The sequence below is a fragment of the Protobothrops mucrosquamatus genome, unplaced genomic scaffold, assembly GCF_001527695.2.
Source record: "Protobothrops mucrosquamatus isolate PMUCROS unplaced genomic scaffold, P.Mucros_1.0 scaffold1601, whole genome shotgun sequence".
Lineage (NCBI taxonomy): Eukaryota > Metazoa > Chordata > Lepidosauria > Squamata > Viperidae > Protobothrops > Protobothrops mucrosquamatus.
The window spans coordinates 111,764-129,556 of record NW_015387764.1 but is presented as its reverse complement, the minus strand read 5'-3'; positions in this window follow the sequence as shown (position 1 = coordinate 129,556).

The following is a 17,793-nucleotide window of genomic DNA, read 5'->3' as shown; positions in this document are numbered from 1 at the left end:
TTCGCCTCGTCCCTTCCAAACCCAGTAAATGTTCCAACATGGGGAAAAGTTGATTTTTCTAACCCACAAACCCCTATATTACCCAAGTCCCCAACTGGGACACTTGAATGAGGATTTTGTGGAAGGGGAACATTTTGGAAAGCTGGGCGTTTCCAGCTCCTCTGCTGCTTCCTCCCACCAGTTTTAATCAATTTCCCTTAAGCCACAGTTCAGGTTACTTTGGCCAACATTTGGGGTTCTGCTAGAAGCAGGCTTTGGCTTGAAAAAGGAGCTCCATTTTCATGGAGAAGACAGCTACAAGGTGCTTTTTCAAAAGGCAACTGGAGTTTTTTTTCTTTTTTCTTGAAGATGTTTTGCATTTTTCTTGAAGCAAAGGGTCTTAAAAACACCTTTGGGACTTCTTGTAGTAGTTAAGTTCAACCTTCAGTGGCTTGAGGACCTGGCCTTGCAGTTGGCTTGGAAGCAATTTGTGGTTTCCTCTTTATGGGAGATACTTTTTAACTTTATATTCTGGTCTCCAAACCTGGGAGTTTCTTAGTGGCCTCCTGTCCCTGAATTAATCTGTTCTCTCCCTGTTTAGCTTCCCAGGCTAGCCTTTTTAGAGGGGGGGGAAAAGGGGGGGCTTTCTTACATAATTCAGAAGATTCGAGTCTGGGGCTCATGTCTGCAAGGCTGTTGATCATGCTGGCTGAGGAAGATGGGAGCTGCAGTCCAGCCAAACCTGAAGGCCCCTCGGGGAGAGAGGTTTGCTGTCCCCGAACCGTGATAAAATTTCAACTTGGTCATTGTGATGGAAGTTGGCTTACGCATTCACACACATCCTACAACTTGCTAGTTAGGATGCTTGGGAATTGCAGTAAATAATGGTTTGTACATAACGGGTCCCAAACTAGCCAAATGCATTTGGGTGTTGTGAAACAAACAAACCCCAAATTGGTTTATTTGGCTTGGAAGGGATCACAAAAAGGGAGTTTAGGAGTTGTCCTTTAATTGTTCCCAATTTGATACGTGGGGTGGTGGGGGTGGTGGATAACATTCTGGGAAAATTGCACAAGTCACCTTTCTTCCTATTGTTTCACAGTGAAGCAGCCATGTTGAGTTCTTCCACAGGATGTCAAGGGACAGGACCTCAGCCTGCAGACCTGCCCTTTGCCCACAAAAGAATTTCATGTCTTCTTACCAACTCGGTCAGAGTTGCCAACGGACCGAAGTGGCCCATTCCCTTTGCCATTCTTCTGCTTTTCTTCACCACGGCCGCCAGCAAGGAAGATCAAAGCTTTTTAAATACCGTTTCTGCTACCGGTTGGCCAACTGGCAATGTCACAACCATTTTTCCTGCGAAACCCACAAATCTTGGACACACCCAGTGGGACCAACAACAAACAGACTTGTCTGTTAGTAGGTTATCTAATCAAACTGGTGTAAATCAGAGAAAGGCTGGGCAGCCTCCTACCTCTCCTCCTCCTCCTCCTCCTCCTCACCATCTGGATGCTTTCCGTGAGAGGACCAGATCTTACGCAACATCGGCCAGTGTTCAGTCAATGGGTACAAGTCTTCGGGATTTGGTTTCTTCCACTGGGACGGGGCCTCTTGGCACCACTGAGGGAAGACCTTTATTTCTTAGCCCAAGTAGGGAAGAAACGTCTCAGAGCTCCGATGCTTCCCAGTTCTTCAAATCTCGTAGCAATAGCTTACCTGTTCCCTCTTCTATCCCATCTCGTGTGGCAAGCTCGAGAAAGGTCCTCTTTGACCAGATGACCACGTACAACGAAGACTACGATACCGCTCAACTGGCTGCTACCAAATCCCTGATAGATGTCACCAGTCCTGTAACTCAACCTCTCTCCTCTCTTTGGGTCTCTGCTAGGTATCCAGTTGAAACCACCGCTCATGTTGCTATGCCTACATCTTCAACCTTGACAAGATTGCAGTCAGAAGAGACCCCTGGGGGTTCCACTCGGCAGCAAATGGAACCTCTGAGCATGAATTGGTCTTCCCCTGAACCCATTTCCCAAAGGCTTGAGCCACATCAGTTTTTTCCTCAGTCAACTGCAATTGGTAGATCCCACCTTGATTCGGAGAAGTCCACAACAATCCATCCTGATGAAGAAAGTGTCACAGTCTCACTACCTATCCATAGCTTAGTTACTGTGGCGAGTTCTTCGCACCAACGACTGACAGCAGATTCTACCTTGCAGGGATCTCAAGAGCTGGAAGTCAGTTTTACGATGCCATTGAGAAATGCCAGCTCACCGGACACATCTACTATGGAAGCAGAGCTTTCTCTTGACGTGGCTAATAATGAGAGGGGTCCGCTGGTGCCAGGGTCTACTGATACCACTCCTGCCTCTGTAGCCGAGATCCCAAGGCACCAAGTTTCACTTGGAATGACACAACTTGCTTTTGCAAGTGTAGCTATTGGTCTTCTGAAGGAAGCCAATCCTCTTGAACCCCAGAGTTCTCTGTTGAAAGAGCACACTGGAAGTTCTATAACAACTCCACCTTTTGGAACTTCAAAAGAAGATGAGGTCTCCTTGGTTTCTCATAACACGCTAAATAGCTCCCTTGTGGAACTAGTGAAACCAAAGGACAACACGTCTTCCATAGTTGAGGGCTACCTTGGTCCTACAATGAGCTCCATCTATGGGCCCGTCTTAGAAGGTGAAACGGAGGCAAGCAGTGTTGGTGTGGGTTTCTTGACTCATCAGACTTCAAGATCTTCCTCTCTTAGCACATTGCTTTCTGGAAGTGCTAAAACTGGGCTTCAGGTTGCCCTTCAGACAAATCTGTTGGAAACCACAGCTCACACTATTGGTTATGGGAAGCCATTAGAGACCCAATATTATGGAAGAAAGAGACAGACCACCGCAGCTGTGAAGGAGATGCCTACCTCAAAGTCTCCTCTTACTATTATGGAGACTGACTCAATCAGAGAACTGACTAGGGTTCAGACAGAAGATGCCTTGCCAAAGAGGAGAAGTGGAGCTACTTCATTATCTCCCCTAAGTCCTGCCACTCCTATGTCTAAGGTATGGCAAACCTCAAAAGAGTTTTCTGAGCCTGAGACAATTACAGATTTCTCGGTAACAAAGGTATCTAGTCTTGATACCACAAAAAACGACTCTGCTGTTCCATCACGCCCATATTTAGATAAAGGAGATGTTCTACATCCAATGAGAGCAACCTCAACTGGAATGACATACACTGATCTCCCAGAAGGACCCACCATTAGTTCTGCAGTGGAGTCTTTTGGTAGCCCTTCTGTTGAACAGAAGCTTTCCAGTCCATCGCGATCTCGTCCCCCAGTTTCCCTTCCAGATTTGATAGAATCTGATAGATCTTCAGTCACACCACCATCCCACCACTCTTTATCCTCAAGCGTTGCCTCCCTTCCCTTCTCTCGAATCAGTGTTCCCGAGTCAACTTTGAAAACGTTTATTAACATTACGCAGGGCCACCTGGTTAGAAAAGGGCAGACGATGGCTAGCAGTACAATGTCATTCACTGCCACACCACTTTCTCTAGAGTCAAGGAATACAGTGGGTGGAATCGCACTGTCCTCACCTACGAAAGTTCCTAGAGTTGGCGCAGGTAGCTCTTCTGTGATGGTCACCTTGAAGAACGCATTGGGACACCAGGTCACAGGTACCTCCACTGCAAATAACATACAAACGATTGGCAGAACAGCTTTGCCCATTCGTAGCTCAAGATTCACCACGTCCAGTAATTCTGATGTTCCTGCATATCCATCATCTGTCCTGGAGACCAAATCCAATCAGGCACCTCCAATATTTTCTGCTACAACTACGCTGTGGACCCTTCAAAGAACTCTTCCAGTTGAGTCAAAAACTACTTGTAGGAACTTCTCTTGCTCAGCAAGGACCTTCACACCACCTCAGAATATATCAGTTCAAAGCGTGACTTCCCAACCATTCTTCACTCGAAAGTTTTTGATTACTATCTTGGGGACAATGGAGCCCAAGAAGAAGGGGACCCTTGCTGATGCCCAGGGGTCCAGATCAGAAGAGAGATACACAACCACATTACCCAGAACAGAAATTGTGACTGGAGCCCAAAACGATGACACTTCACAGCAGCCCAGATCCAAATTCACCAACTCCTTGTTGAACCAGTCAGTGAAAGAGAATTTGACCCTTGGTAAATCAGCTTCAACTGTTCCATCAGTGCGTATTCTGTCTTTGTGGTTTCGTCTCATGAAAATAAAATACACATACTCCCTGATGAACAAGTCTTCTGAAAGTTACAAGAAACTGGAAAAAGAAATTAAGTTAACGGTAAGCATTTTCTTCCCTTCCCTTCCCTTCCCTTCCCTTCCCAGAAGCTTCCTTTTTTATGAATATAATCCAGTGTTGATGTTATTGCTAGGGTATTCCTCCACTGACTCGGTCTACATGCTTCCATAGTTCTTTAGTGGCACTCAGTTAATTGGGAGATAGCAAACGGGCGGAATTCTCGATATTTGTATGACAGGTAACCAGGTACACCTGAGAGCTCTGGATTCCAAAAATCAAAAAAAGGGTTTTCAGGAGGATAAAATTCCTGATCTTCAGGATCTAGCTGTGGAGATATTAAAAAGCATCAGAGAGATTGTGGGAATAGGCGAGTAGGCCTCTGAAACAATGCTCCCCAGTCTAACGTAGGTAGACTGAGGTAGATGACATATTATCCTCAGGATTTTAATCAGATTGCAGTACCAAATGGTCCTGGCTATTGGAGATGTTGCTTAGTACTCTTAAAGAACTAGAGTTAGGGAACATCTACAGACCTTTGTGTTTCCAATCACTAATCTAGACAGGATGAAAACTGGATCCATAGTTTCTTTGTGGATAAGGAGACAAAGGTATCGGGTACAAAATTGGGACTATGGTTCCAATAAGGTTGTGCAGAGGTTCTCCAGGAAGTTCCTTGCTATATCAGAAATCCATCAGCAAAAGTTGCCAGAGGTTGATTCTGGATCCTCCTCCTTAAGATACTTGCTGTGGCTACTGAGCTAAATTTGCAAAGAGTGGAAACGTGTAATCTCTCTTCTTCAATTGGAATAACGGCTTCGTGCAACTTTTCTTATATGGAAGATGCTGTCAGTAACAATTCCCACTGTCAGAGATTGTAGGTCTTTTCGGATTCAAGACCACAGACCCAGGTAGAACAAAGAGCCCCAGAATTTTATTAATATAAATGATAAGATAACGGTTCCACAAGTGTCTTTCCTGCAGACAGGGACTCTGAAAAAGATTGTGGATGGACCTGGTCTTGTGCCAGCTGGAATGTAGCACCTTCCTGGTCTACTCTGAAGTCCCATCTCTGACTTCTCTTGGCTTAAATAGGTTTTCATGTAGGAAGGCGATCTGATTTTGGACCTGGAGATACTTGCCAAGGACATTTCTAGGGGAGATTGCTTTTCTTGGCAGGTGTCTATCAATTCATCCTCCCTTTTGGAGAGGCACACATCTGTTCATAATAATGATAAGGCTGAAGTAAATGACATAAGTATGATGGGGTCCTTGGTGCTGAGGAATAAATAACAGTCTGTTTGTGCGTCAAGGTCAGTACAGGAGGTTATGAGAAGGTAATCGACAGAACTAGCGTGTAGAAGCAAGGAAGGGGTGATATGAGATCATAGGTTGTTTACGTAAGGTATCAAGGGAAATGTGGACCACACCACTGGATCTCATCTTTTGTGCATGAACACAGGCTGGGAATGCAGAGGAAGGGAGAGGCTGAACGTGGAACTTCTCAGTCATCCAGATCATGGTTGTCCCAAAGGTGCTTTTTTCAAGAGGCAACTGGACTTTCTTGTTTTTCTTTGAAGACATTTCGCTTCTCCTCCAAGAAGCTTCTTCAACTCTGACTGGATTGTGAGGAATGGAAGGGTTTATATTCCTTGCAGACAGCTGGTCATTTGCCTTCTTTCAGAGAGTCCTTGAGGCCACTTGGAGGTTTGTCTATGCCCTCAGGAAACAAAGTCCAGTTGCCTCTTGAAAAAGCACTTTTGGGACAAGGGAGAGGAGACATAGATAATCAAAAAGATGGGATGTCCATTAGCAGCTTAGCTTATAAATGGGGTCCCAGCTCAGGTTTTGAGAAGCACAAAAAGAATTTAAATCTTCAAGAGACCCTCTTAATCAGGGGTGAGCACTTATGGCCCTTTTACAACCATGCTGGCTCAGGAATTCTGGGAGTTGAAGTCCACAGGCCGTAAAGGGGCCATAGTTGCCCATCCCTGCTAACAAATCTAACAGAATGCCAGAGTTAGAAGGGACCTTGGAGGTCTTCTAGTCCAACCCCCTGCTTAAGCAGGAGACTCTATACCATTCCAGACAAGTGGCTGTCCAGTCTCTTTTTAAAAGCCTCCAGTGATGGAGCACCCAGAACTTCTGAAGGCAAGTCTTCAGAATTTGCTACTAACAAGGTTTGGACATTGAATTTCCCTGTCTTTGTTTACCCCGAGACTAACATTTTAAAGAGATCATTCTGTAGCTTTTGTTTTCTTGATCTTGTCTGGTGGAACTTTATATTCACCATTGCCACAAAGTTGGCTGTTGAACAAGGAAAGGAACATTACACAATACCCATGGATTCTCCATGTGGGGTTTTCTCTACTAGCTTCCTGCGTTCTTAACGTTCTTCTGTGCAAAACTGCCCCTTAACAATAAATCTATTTTAATGTTCTGCTTCCAGTTAAAGAAGATGCTGTCTACCTATGAGAACTTTCTGCACGCAAGGGTCCTTCGTTTCGTGTAAGTAACGCTGCCAAATACATCGCTCGGTTTCTAGACAGGAAGAGATCCCTGGTCAGTGGTGGGATTCAAATATGTGAATAACCGGTTCTCTGTGTGGATGCCGCTTCCAGAAGTCCATTCTGGGCCTGGGCAACAAAAAATTAGCTACCGGTTCTGCCAAAGTGGTGCAAACAGGCTGAATCCCACCACTGGATCCATGGAATTAAGGATAGAAGGATACGAAACATCAGTAGGGAGATTTGATCCATTTTCTGCCCTGTGTTGGTTTCTGAAACGGAGGCCTCTGAATTGACTCTTGAGCTTCAGAAGGGCTCATGTGCAGCTATAACAGTGGTCCTTTTTTCATTGGTTCTTCTGAATAGATTTTACCTTTATGAGGAATCCCCCCAACTGGATGCTTAGAACGAAAGTTCTGAATTAATTTACCAGATCAATTGCAGATTCAACTCAGTTCACATTGTTTGGAAAAATATCAATGTTAATTCCAACCCATCACTAGTCCCATCTGCCCATGTAGCACAAAAGATGGAGGGATCCATGCAGAGAGTATTCTTTCCAGAGATTTGCTGGGGTTTTTTTTTTTTGCCCAACGGTACCACTGTTTAAGATGGAACTATAATACGGTTTTGTCCAACCTGGAACCCTTCGGTGGTTGCATCTAGAAATCCTGCTGACAGGCAATTCCTGGAGTTCTAACTTGTTAGGAAGGTGTTGTGAAGGTTGGACCAGCCCATTTGCCAGAAGGATCTGTAGATGTTCTCCTGAATTCTGTCCCATAGGAATGGCTCTGTCATCGTGGAGAGCCAGGTGGTCTTCCAGGCAACGAGCCGCCTTCCCACCCCGTCTGACATCATACGGACAATTGTGACACAAGTTGAGAGCCGGAGAATAGATGCCTTTTTTGACTGGAGGATAGATGTGAGATCTTTGCACTCAAATGGTAAGTCACCAGACAATGGGCTTTGGTCAGCTTTGGTCCAGTTGCCATGATTCAACCTTTTTAGATACTTTTGGCCTGGATGATTGAGTCTTCATTTACATAAACAATAGGCTTAGTTAAGGAACGTAATTGCCTTTCTGCAAGAAGGGAATTGCTGACTGAAGTTTATTTGTTAGATTTATATCTACGCCGGCCTGGCGTAGTTTGATTATGTTTCAGTGGGGGGTTTTTTACGGGTGTGTTTTTAGAACAGGCCTGTTATTTAATTCGATTTTAAAACAAACTATTTATTTATTATCGTGGTTTTTAGTATCACCTGTTCACCGCCCTGAGTCCCGCAAGGGAGATAGGGCAGTATATAAATTTAATAAATAATAATAATAATAATAATATATCTATTGATTGATTTGTAATTAACTTGAAGTAGGAAGATCCCTCTGCTTGTAGACATGCTTCCTTGAACTGTCTTCTTTTTTCACTAGGTTTCAGCCTGAAAAATCTAGAACCTGAGAACTTGGCTGTATCTTTCACTCTCCTGGAACTGGCCTTTGATGACAAGAACCTTGTCCAAGAACACTTGGCTAGACTGAAAATCCAGGTAATGGGAGAAACTGAGGCCCTTGACTTCAGGCACGGAGAACACCTTATGGAAGATAGGCCCATTGTGGATGAGTTCAGCCAGTCCTGCTTGGTTAAATTCAGTGGCCCAGCCATTTAAATGGGCAGGTTTCACCCATATTTGATCTGCTGCTTCCAAATTAAGATCTCAGATAACTTTCCTTAATGAATTTCTGTGCCAGGAAACCTTAAGCTTAATGAGTTGTGAGTATGCTCCAGGATTTTGGGGAGGGATGAGAAATTAAGAACTTGCCCGTAAAGGTCTTAAGTATTTTTCTGTTGAGATGCAGAGTTAATCCTTAAGTCTGCAAACTGAATTTATGACTCAGTGATTTAATAATTTCTTCCCGTACAGATGAAACTACTGCTTGGAACCCGATATGCAGTTCATTTGATCTCCCTTGTTGATCATAGGTACGTAGCAAATTTCTGGGAAGGATCAATTCTCAGACAAAAACAGTGGTCTGGACATTTTTTCAGGCTGGACCCTTGACCAATCCAAGACAGCTTCATGGGTTCATTTGAAATAGCGAAAGATATTTTGCTCCTCAAATGGATATCAAATGCTGAATTTTCACATCTCTTGGAAGGCAAGTCAAGTCTTCATCAACCAAAGGTAGCATCATTTCTCTCATGCAGAAATACCCAAGGGGACGTTGATATAAATGGAAATATCTTCATCAAGAGCGATGCTCATGTGGATGTTGGCTGGATGCTCAAAGCACTGATTGGCCTTTCAAACATCTCCGTGGACCTCATTTCACTCTCCATCAATGGTCAGTAGCTACTGGCCCATGACTGGCTTTAGGTCTGAGGTTGGGTACAGTTGTGATGCCCCTTTTTCCTCAAGTGCAACTCTCCACTTCTAGGTTCAAAGCTCAGTCTTCAGGTCTTTCCAGTTTCCTTCTTGATAACCAACAGAGTATTCAACGAGAAGATGTTGGACCGTTCTTCTGTAGAGCATCAGAACCTTGCAAAGGATCTCTCTGATACGGTAGGCGAGATAAACCAGTGTTTCTCAACCTTGACAATTTTAAGGCATGTGGACTTCAACTCCCAGAATTCCACAGCCAGCATTGCTGGCTGTGGAATTCTGGGAGTTGAAGTCCACATGCCTTAAAATTGTCAAGGTTGAGAAACACTGAGATAAACGATTCCTGAAAGTCGAAAACTCTTTTGGGTGTTTGTTATTGTGAACATTAAAAGAATGTCGGAGATTCCTGTGCCTGTTTAAAGTAGTAAAGAGCGTATAGATTGTAAAGTTTGATTTTCTTAGGTTTATGCAGAGTTTTATTTATTTTAGCAGGGAACTGAGTGGGAGGAGGTTTTTCTGGTGAAGGAGGATTCTTCAGTTTCTCACCTCTGCAATATTTGCCATAGTGCTAAATTGGCAGCTGTAGATTTCCTAAGCTTAGCTTGGAAATGCGTGGGAGGTTCAGCGTCTGGAAAAGCAATTCAAGATAATTCTTTTTCTTTAAAGTTCCCCTGGTGTAAGGCTGGGACCTTCACACTTGGCAACTTTTAAGACATATGGACTTCAACTCCCAGAATTCCACAGAGTTCTAGGCTGGCTGGGAACTTCTGGGAGTTGTAGTCCACAGGTCTTAAAATTCCCAGGGTTGGAGGCCCCTGCCAAGTTGGAGCTGGACTACTACAAGGCGGGAATTATGAGTGGTGTAGCAGCTGAAAAAGTGATGGGTAAGGCTTAGGGAGGGCTCTGATCTGGGCTCACCTTGTGAAAACATTTGCTTTCCAGCTGGCACGTATACTTGGCAAATACAAAAATCTCCTTCAAGTGGCAATCCGTAACATCACGTAAGTTAACTGAAGTGTCTCTTTTATAGCCTGTTTATTAGATAACCCAGTGATGGCGAATCTTTTAGAGACCGAGTGCCCAAAAACACCCCCGCCCCCCACCTGCCCCTGCTCCACTCCCTGCTCTGCCCCCACCCTCAGGGCCACCCACCGCCTCCACGGCCCGCTGCAGCAGATCACCCAGGCGGCCCTGCAGCGCCATGGCGGCCACACCCTCCGCCCGTCCCCCATAGCATCATCTGCGCACAATGGGGCGTGAGGGCGGAGTCTTGTCCCCACTGCCCGGCTGCCATGTCCTTGGCTGCGCTGCTCCGCATGGGCCACACCCAGGGGTGACTCTCCTCTGGGGGGGCTGCTGGTGAGGAGGGGGGCACAAGGAGAGCCGGGGCTGGGGCGACAGCACGCGTGCCCACAGAAAGGGCTCTGAGTGCCGCCTCTGGCACACGTGCCATAGGTTCGCCATCACTGAGACAGCCGGTGGCTGAGATATGGATGGGCCACTTCCAACTTAGTGTCTACCTGTTTGGTTGGATTACAGCTTGCCAGTTAGTGATTTGGCCATACTGGCATCCAGCCTATTTGGAGAACTTCTACTCTGGACTGAGTCTAAGATGAAATGGCTTCATCCTAGACGCAAAGAAGAGTCTAGTAGAAGTTCTCCAATGGTACAGCTATTTCTTAAAACCAGCCACCTTGGAGACCTCTACAAAGGTTGAGCTCAAAGAACTAAGTCGTAAATGTGACTTCTAAATTCTGGGCTAGTGCAGTGGATAAACCTAGCTGTTCATTGTGAGATTAGCGGACTCTTGTTTTATAATCAGGTGTGAACCAGGTCAAACCTCTCTAGCCGTGTCTTTCCCTTGCCTTTCCATTGTAGAGGGGGTTCTCTCGTTTGTTACGGAGATGTGATATTCCAGCAACCAGCGCCAAGCAACAAGGATGTCCTCCAGACTTTGGCGTTTTCAGTTGACCCAAAGGATTACCTAGCTTCTTCAAGTTTTCAAGTGGATCGGTTCTCCTTTACTGTGGCAGGTAGGATTTCATTGGGACATCTTGTTTTAAGAGGAAGCCTCAAGTGTCCTCTTAAACCCATTTTGGGCTACAGCTTTCATTTGTTCAAACTTGTTGAAGCCAGAGATTCAGGCTCTTGGGAAAATGTTCGGATGAGTTGCTTGCAAACTACTAAAAAAGTAGAAGATGGGAAGGAGAAGCTGCAGATCTTCTTGAGTGTCAAATTCCTGGCTTTGCTCCCCACTGGAGCCACTGGGAACTCTAACCTGGCAACACAGGGCAGGCTGCTTAATCCTCTCTGGGATAATACAGTGTGAGCTAAAGTTCGTCTCTTTTTTCTTAAATTCTTTTTTATTTTCTTAGGTGTTGGGCTGGAGCCTTCCTTGAAAAAATCAGGTGTCCCTGTTTATGCTGTGATCCTCATCATTGTGTGTCTCCTTGCTGTAATGATTGTCCCTACCTTCCTTTGGCTGGTAAGAACTGCAGCCAGATGTCACCAATCAAGAGAATTACTTCCTTGCTTGACAAGGACCTCGTAAAACATCTCTGCACTGCTAGTTTCCACGTTCCGGGTATGAGGGAGGGGCTGGGGGGGGCTTACACCATCCTATGATTGCTCCTGTTATCCAGGTGGTGCCTAATTTTAATTACCTTCACGCAATTCTTGCCTTGGTGTCCCTGAGGCTGGCATTCCACAGGTTCAGCTAGAGAAGCTTCTTCAGATTCACATTCAGTATCTTGAGTCCCAAGCCCTGGTTCAAGACATAGTCCAACTTCTGTGGTCATCACAAAATTAAAAGAAAGAAAGAAAGAAAGAAAGAAAAAGAAAAAGAAAGAAAATGTCCAGACTTTGGAAAGAGTGCAGAGAAGATGATTAGGGGGTTGGAGGCTAAAACATACGAAGAACTGTTGCTGGAATTGGGGATGTCTAGTTTAATGAAGAGAAGGACGAGGGGGGACATGATAGCAGTCTTCCGATATCTCAGGGGCTGCCCCAAAGAAGAGGGAGTCAAGCTATTCTCCAAAGTGCCTGAAGGCAGGAGAAGAAGCAATGGATGGAAACTAACCAAAGAGAGAAGCAACTTAGAACTAAGGAGAAATTTCCTGACAGTGAGAACAATTAACCAGTGGAACAACCTGCCTCCAGAAGCGGTGAATGCTCCAACACTGGAGATGTTTAAGAAGAGATTGGAGATTTGCCATTGTCCCTAGAGGCCCATTTCCAGAAACCCAGAAGGTCTCTGTCTTGTTATAACTCACATCTTTCTTTATTCTTTCTTTCCTTTAAGCCCAAGACACTTGCCCGTCGTGGCAAGATTACAATTAACAGAGTGCCTGATGCTGGAGTGAACGTCGAAGCATTTGAGCTGGATAACCCAGGATATCAAGCAACCATTGAAGAGGTAGATGTGTCGCTTTCTTTGCAGTTGGGGGATTCTTTGCAAGGAGGCCCTTACAGGAAAAAAAAAATCTAACCACTGAGGTGGTTCTTACTCACAGGACTTTTTGTGGAGATGCTAAGCGAAGCGCAGGCAGTCCTCAACTTAAAACAGTTCATTTAATGATTTCATTCAAAGTTACAGTGGCCCTGAAAAAAGTGACACGATCGTTTTTCACTCTTACGACCGCTGCACCGTCCCCGTGGTTACATGATCAAAATTCAGACGCTTGGCAGCTGACTCGTATTTATGACGGTCGCAGTGTCCTGGGGTCATGTGATCCCTTTTGCCGTCGTCCTTACCAGATTCACTTAACAACTGGGTTACCAACTTAAAACCTGCAGTGATTTGCTTAATAATTGACGAGAAAGGCTGTAAAATGGGGTAAAATTCACTTAAATGTCCCGCTTAGCAGCAGAAATTTTGGGCTCTGTTGTTGTAGGGTGAGGACTAACTAGTTTTCCTTTAACCCACAGGGAGAGACCAAGAACTCCTGCATTGTCATGGAAACCTCTGACTAAAGAGATGATGGTTTAGCCCACCAAGAGAAGCCATTTTAGTCCATCCTGATTTAAGGACTTTCTCTACAGTGGTGACTCTTGAAGGGCCCAAACCAATGAATTGCCAGCATTGTTGAAAGAAAGTTACCGGTGATTCCCAAATAAGAGTTACTCCTACTGATCTAAGGTGAACCTTCCTTTATCTGTATTTCCTGTATCTTCCTATATCTTCAGCAAAATTGAAATGATACCGGAATATCAGAACTGGAACAAAAATGCCACCGTTTCTCTTTGTCAATGCCCCAATTCCTCACTGGACAATTTATTAGATTGAAATCCAAGTTTTATTCTGTGGAAAATTCTCTTAAAACCAGACATGTCAAAGGCAACTGGTTTTTTTTGTTTTGTTTTGTTAGGAGCTTTTAAGGAAAGGCAGCTGGGATGCAACGTTCCACTTTCCTGTTGCATCTGTGGGTGGATGTCCACACTCGGATGTTTTTTTCCAGACTAGCATCCCAGCGTCTTTTATTATAATAAGTTGGATCTTTTAAACTATGTCTTTAAAGTATTTGTTGCTATCTTTGTGTGAAAGAGAAGGAAATGATTCTGTTTTCCCTATTTTTTTTTTCAGATATAAAAGTTTAACGTTGGGGGGGAGGAGGGGAATTGTGTTTAGTTAGATTTTGAATTTTGGGGAAGTAGAAAACATAATCGCCTTTGGTTTAAGTGCCCGATGGTTGAATTTCAACATGTACAAAACTGGAAGCTGTGAAAACGTGAATCTTTCAGGAAACTGAAGGAAGGTGGCACCGTAGTTTTTTATATTTCCCTTTTTTTAAAAAAAATGTGGTAGGTTTGTAGGCTGTGCACACCATGAAAAACAGAATCTGAATGGCTGGTTGGATTTGAAAAATGGATGGGAGGATTCCAATCAGTTCAGGACAGTTGACCCCCTCCATCAGTGTCCAAACTGATGGAGAAAGGACCTTTTCTGGTACTCCCACCAAAGTAGCCTGGCAGATTTGGAGACATCCCGTTTTAATTCTCCAAAGGGATGATTCGATGCACAGATTGGATGGCATGGACCCCAAATTCAATCTTTGCAGAATTGGAACAAGGCACATGCCAGGTTCCTCACTGCCAGTCTGAGCTGCATTTCCATCTTCCTCTTTTTGACTTCCTAAAATAACCTCCCAACTGAAACCTGAGTCTCCAAAGCTGCTTTTTTAGCACCCATTGAACCTTTAGAAATCTTTTATGTCCAGTGTACTCTTTAGAAGCCAGCAGACCCAAATGGCAGAGGAACCAACCAAGGCAGAGTGGAGGTTTTCGTTTTATAATTGCAGTATTGTGACAATGTGGAGAATTGATAGCTGACGTTTTAAACTTCATTTTATCCCCGGCTTGACAATTTCCCTAGCTCAATTGCCTTACTGTATTCCGCTGCTCGCAATGTGTAGCTCTCTAGGGACGGTCCAACTACGGCTCCCATCAGGCCAGGAAGGATGGGAGTTGCAGTCTAAGCAATCCCTGAAGTGTCACCGTTGCTGCGTCCATTCTGCATTTTTGGGAAAAGTGAAATAGCCACTTTGCTGAGTTGCAGTTCAAGACAGAGGCCAACCCTTTTTAACTGCTGGGGTTTTTCATTTATTTTCCCTGGTGTTTCACTGCCCCCCCCTCCAAGTTCCTTAGTTTCACTATCTGGTGGGCTTTTGTTGTTTTAATAGCAAGCAAGTCAAACCTGCCTGCTGAAGTTGACTCAGTGTACTTCCTCCAGGCTTCTTGTCACCAAAAGATTTCGTTGTATTAAAATTTAGTTCTGAATAAATTGTAAGAAATGACCTTCGCCTCGCACTGTGCTTTTGAGTATCTGGAGCGGGAAGCCCTTGATTTTGGGACTAGGCGGGATGTGGCTACAGATGGCTAAGAAAGATTTTTCTCTGAAATCCTAGGAAGTTAACAGAATAACACGAGTCAGAAGGAACCTTAGAGATCTTCTAGTCCAATCTCCTGTGCAAGCTTGAGAGCCTATACCATTCTGGGCAAATGGCTGTCCGATCTCTCCTGGGGAATTCTGGGAATTGAAGTCCACAAATCCTAGAAGTTGCAAAGTTTGGAGATCCATGGTCTAGTGGTTAAAGAACCAGATTGGAGAGATTTTTAAAGGGTGACTGCAGGATATGGTTAAAAAAAATAAATAGAAGAAGATGGAACAAACAGAAAACTGCTGGAGCTTTGATTATCACTGCCATTTTGACTTATTTGACCATATCCTTGGATGGTTAAAGAGAAGTAACCAGCCTGAACAGAAAAAGATGGTAACTCTCATCAATTTCTCCCTAAACAGAATAATGGAAGGGACCTTGGAGGTCTTCTAGTCCAGCCCCCTGCTCAAGCAGGAGACCCTATACAATTTCAGACAAGCGACTGTCCATTTTTCTTCTTAAAAACCTCCAGGGATGAAGCACCCACAACTTCTGGAGGCCAGCCGTTCCACTGGTTAATTGTCCTCACTGTTGGGAAGTTTCTCCTTAGTTCTAGATTGTTTCTCTCCTTGATTAGTCTCCATCCATTATTTACAGTTAACAGTGGTTACTCAAATAAACCACAATTGGCAGGACTCCACACAAACTGCTAAATCAGAAAACAAAAACTAGCTTCTGTGGTTGTGTTCACATGTAATGCTAAACCAAACTCTATATTTGGTTTTCGATCAACTGGGGAATCTTATGTTTCTGTGTGAACTTAATTTGAATGGCTAGTTAGACAGCTATGAGGCATCAAGTTAACCCACAGCCCACATAATTTTATTGTACACCCTTCAGAAGGATAAGGGTGGTCTAAAAATGTCACACATAAATAAAAAAAATAACTGCCAGCCACTGAAAGCCCTTAAACTCCATTAATCTATCCTCTTTCCCAAACTTGCAAAAATTCCCATGAGATCAAACATAAAAAAAAAAAAAAAACCATTGGAGGTAGGCTGTATTAAGTTTTGAGCAGAGAGCTTGGACAATGTTTATTATGGAAACTTAGGAACATAAGCCTTCTGTTTTATCTTTGTTGATTAATTGGACAGTGAGACTGTTTAATTACACATTGAACCTTGAACGATCTGTTTCTTCCTTTTAAAACAAACTTCTAAAGGATCTCAAGAGATTGGGGTTTATCTTGCGTCCTCCATGCAGAATGCAATCTAACTCTGCTCATTATATTGTTTGTCACCGGTTGCCTTGAACTTTGAATTCGTTTCAAGCTTTCTCTATTTTTCATGTTTACTTATAGGTTTGGCTCTCTGGGGCTCCAAAGACCACCTTTAACCAACATATTTTAATAGCTTAGTGTTTGTTTTAAAGTTTTCCACTTTCATAATTAAAAAAAAAGGGTTTTATTTGGCTCAGTTAGCCTACCACCCTGAGATAATCTTGGTTAATCTCAAAAGGCACAATGGGGGAGAAGATCTGGTTAGTACGAAGATGCTGCTGGGAAACTCAAGATACAAATATTCACTTTTATCAGTTTAAGCAAATAAAGTTAATTTCCTTGGCAAGATTGCCCTCTACCGATGATTGGTAATAACGACTTCCCAGCCCCGTTCAGAAATTGAAATACGATTGGGACACGTTCATATACGAAGTAGCCAACTGTAATGCATGTGGGAATGACCTTGGGAGGTGGGGAGGAGCTGCAGAGAGGAGAATGATTGGATAAGAGGCAGCTGGACCCAGAGAAGGAATAAGAGTGTGGAAAATATTTCAGAAACACTCTCTAGTTTCTTGGATGTAAAGGCGAGGGGGGTGGAGGGAATTTGGAATATTCGTTCCGATTTGCAAGATTCTGTTAAGGTAATTTTACAATAAAGTAGAGCTAGTTCATTTGGGTGTGCATCTCGTCTGGACTACCTCGCAAGGCTGTCACCAACTCTTCCCTTTTTTTGCATTCCTCTTGAGTTTCTCTCCTAACCCATTTTAGCCGTGTGGTTATTGCAGATTGGTGGGACTGTTTCCTATAGGAAACAAATGGTGACTGGAGTTGGGGGGGGGGGAAAGAAAATTAACATTTTCCTTCCCAAAGTGAGAATTCGTTGGTTCTACCTGCCTGTCGGAGCCGACCCTGACCCCTCTTTTGAGGGACACCAAGTCAACCCCGTCTACCCCAGTTGAGCAGAATGCGTTGATCCTTAGCAGAGCTGTAGAGTTTTAATTCTTTTTGTGGAGGCCTTGTACGCAAAGAGACCCTGTCCTATCACTTCTGCCAAGAGAGGGCTTGGTCACGCTGGCTCTCCCCAGCTAATCCCTTGGATTACCTGAGTCCACTCCTTCGGAGCTGGGCTGAGGTCCAAGGTTTTCTGTCTTCAGCCTTGGGTGGGGGGGGAGAAGGAGCAGCCGTTCTTGGGTTCTCCTAGAAAACCATGTTTGGTGGGAAAGCCACTGTTGATCCCCGCCACACCCAGTGAGCAATGCACTCTGTATGTAGGCCTCCTTTCCTCCATGCTCTAGCCAGATGCTTTGGATCTGTCTGCTTCCCAGCGCCAGGTTTTTGTTCCACCTGGCTAAAGAGTTTTGGAAACCTCAACTCTGGACTGTTCTGGCCTGGTTGCGTGGATGGTTCTGCCCAATTATGGAGCTGGCATCTTTCTTTCTTTCTTTCTTTCTTTCTTTCTTTCTTTCTTTCTTTCTTTCTTTCTTTCTTTCTTTCTTTCTTTCTTT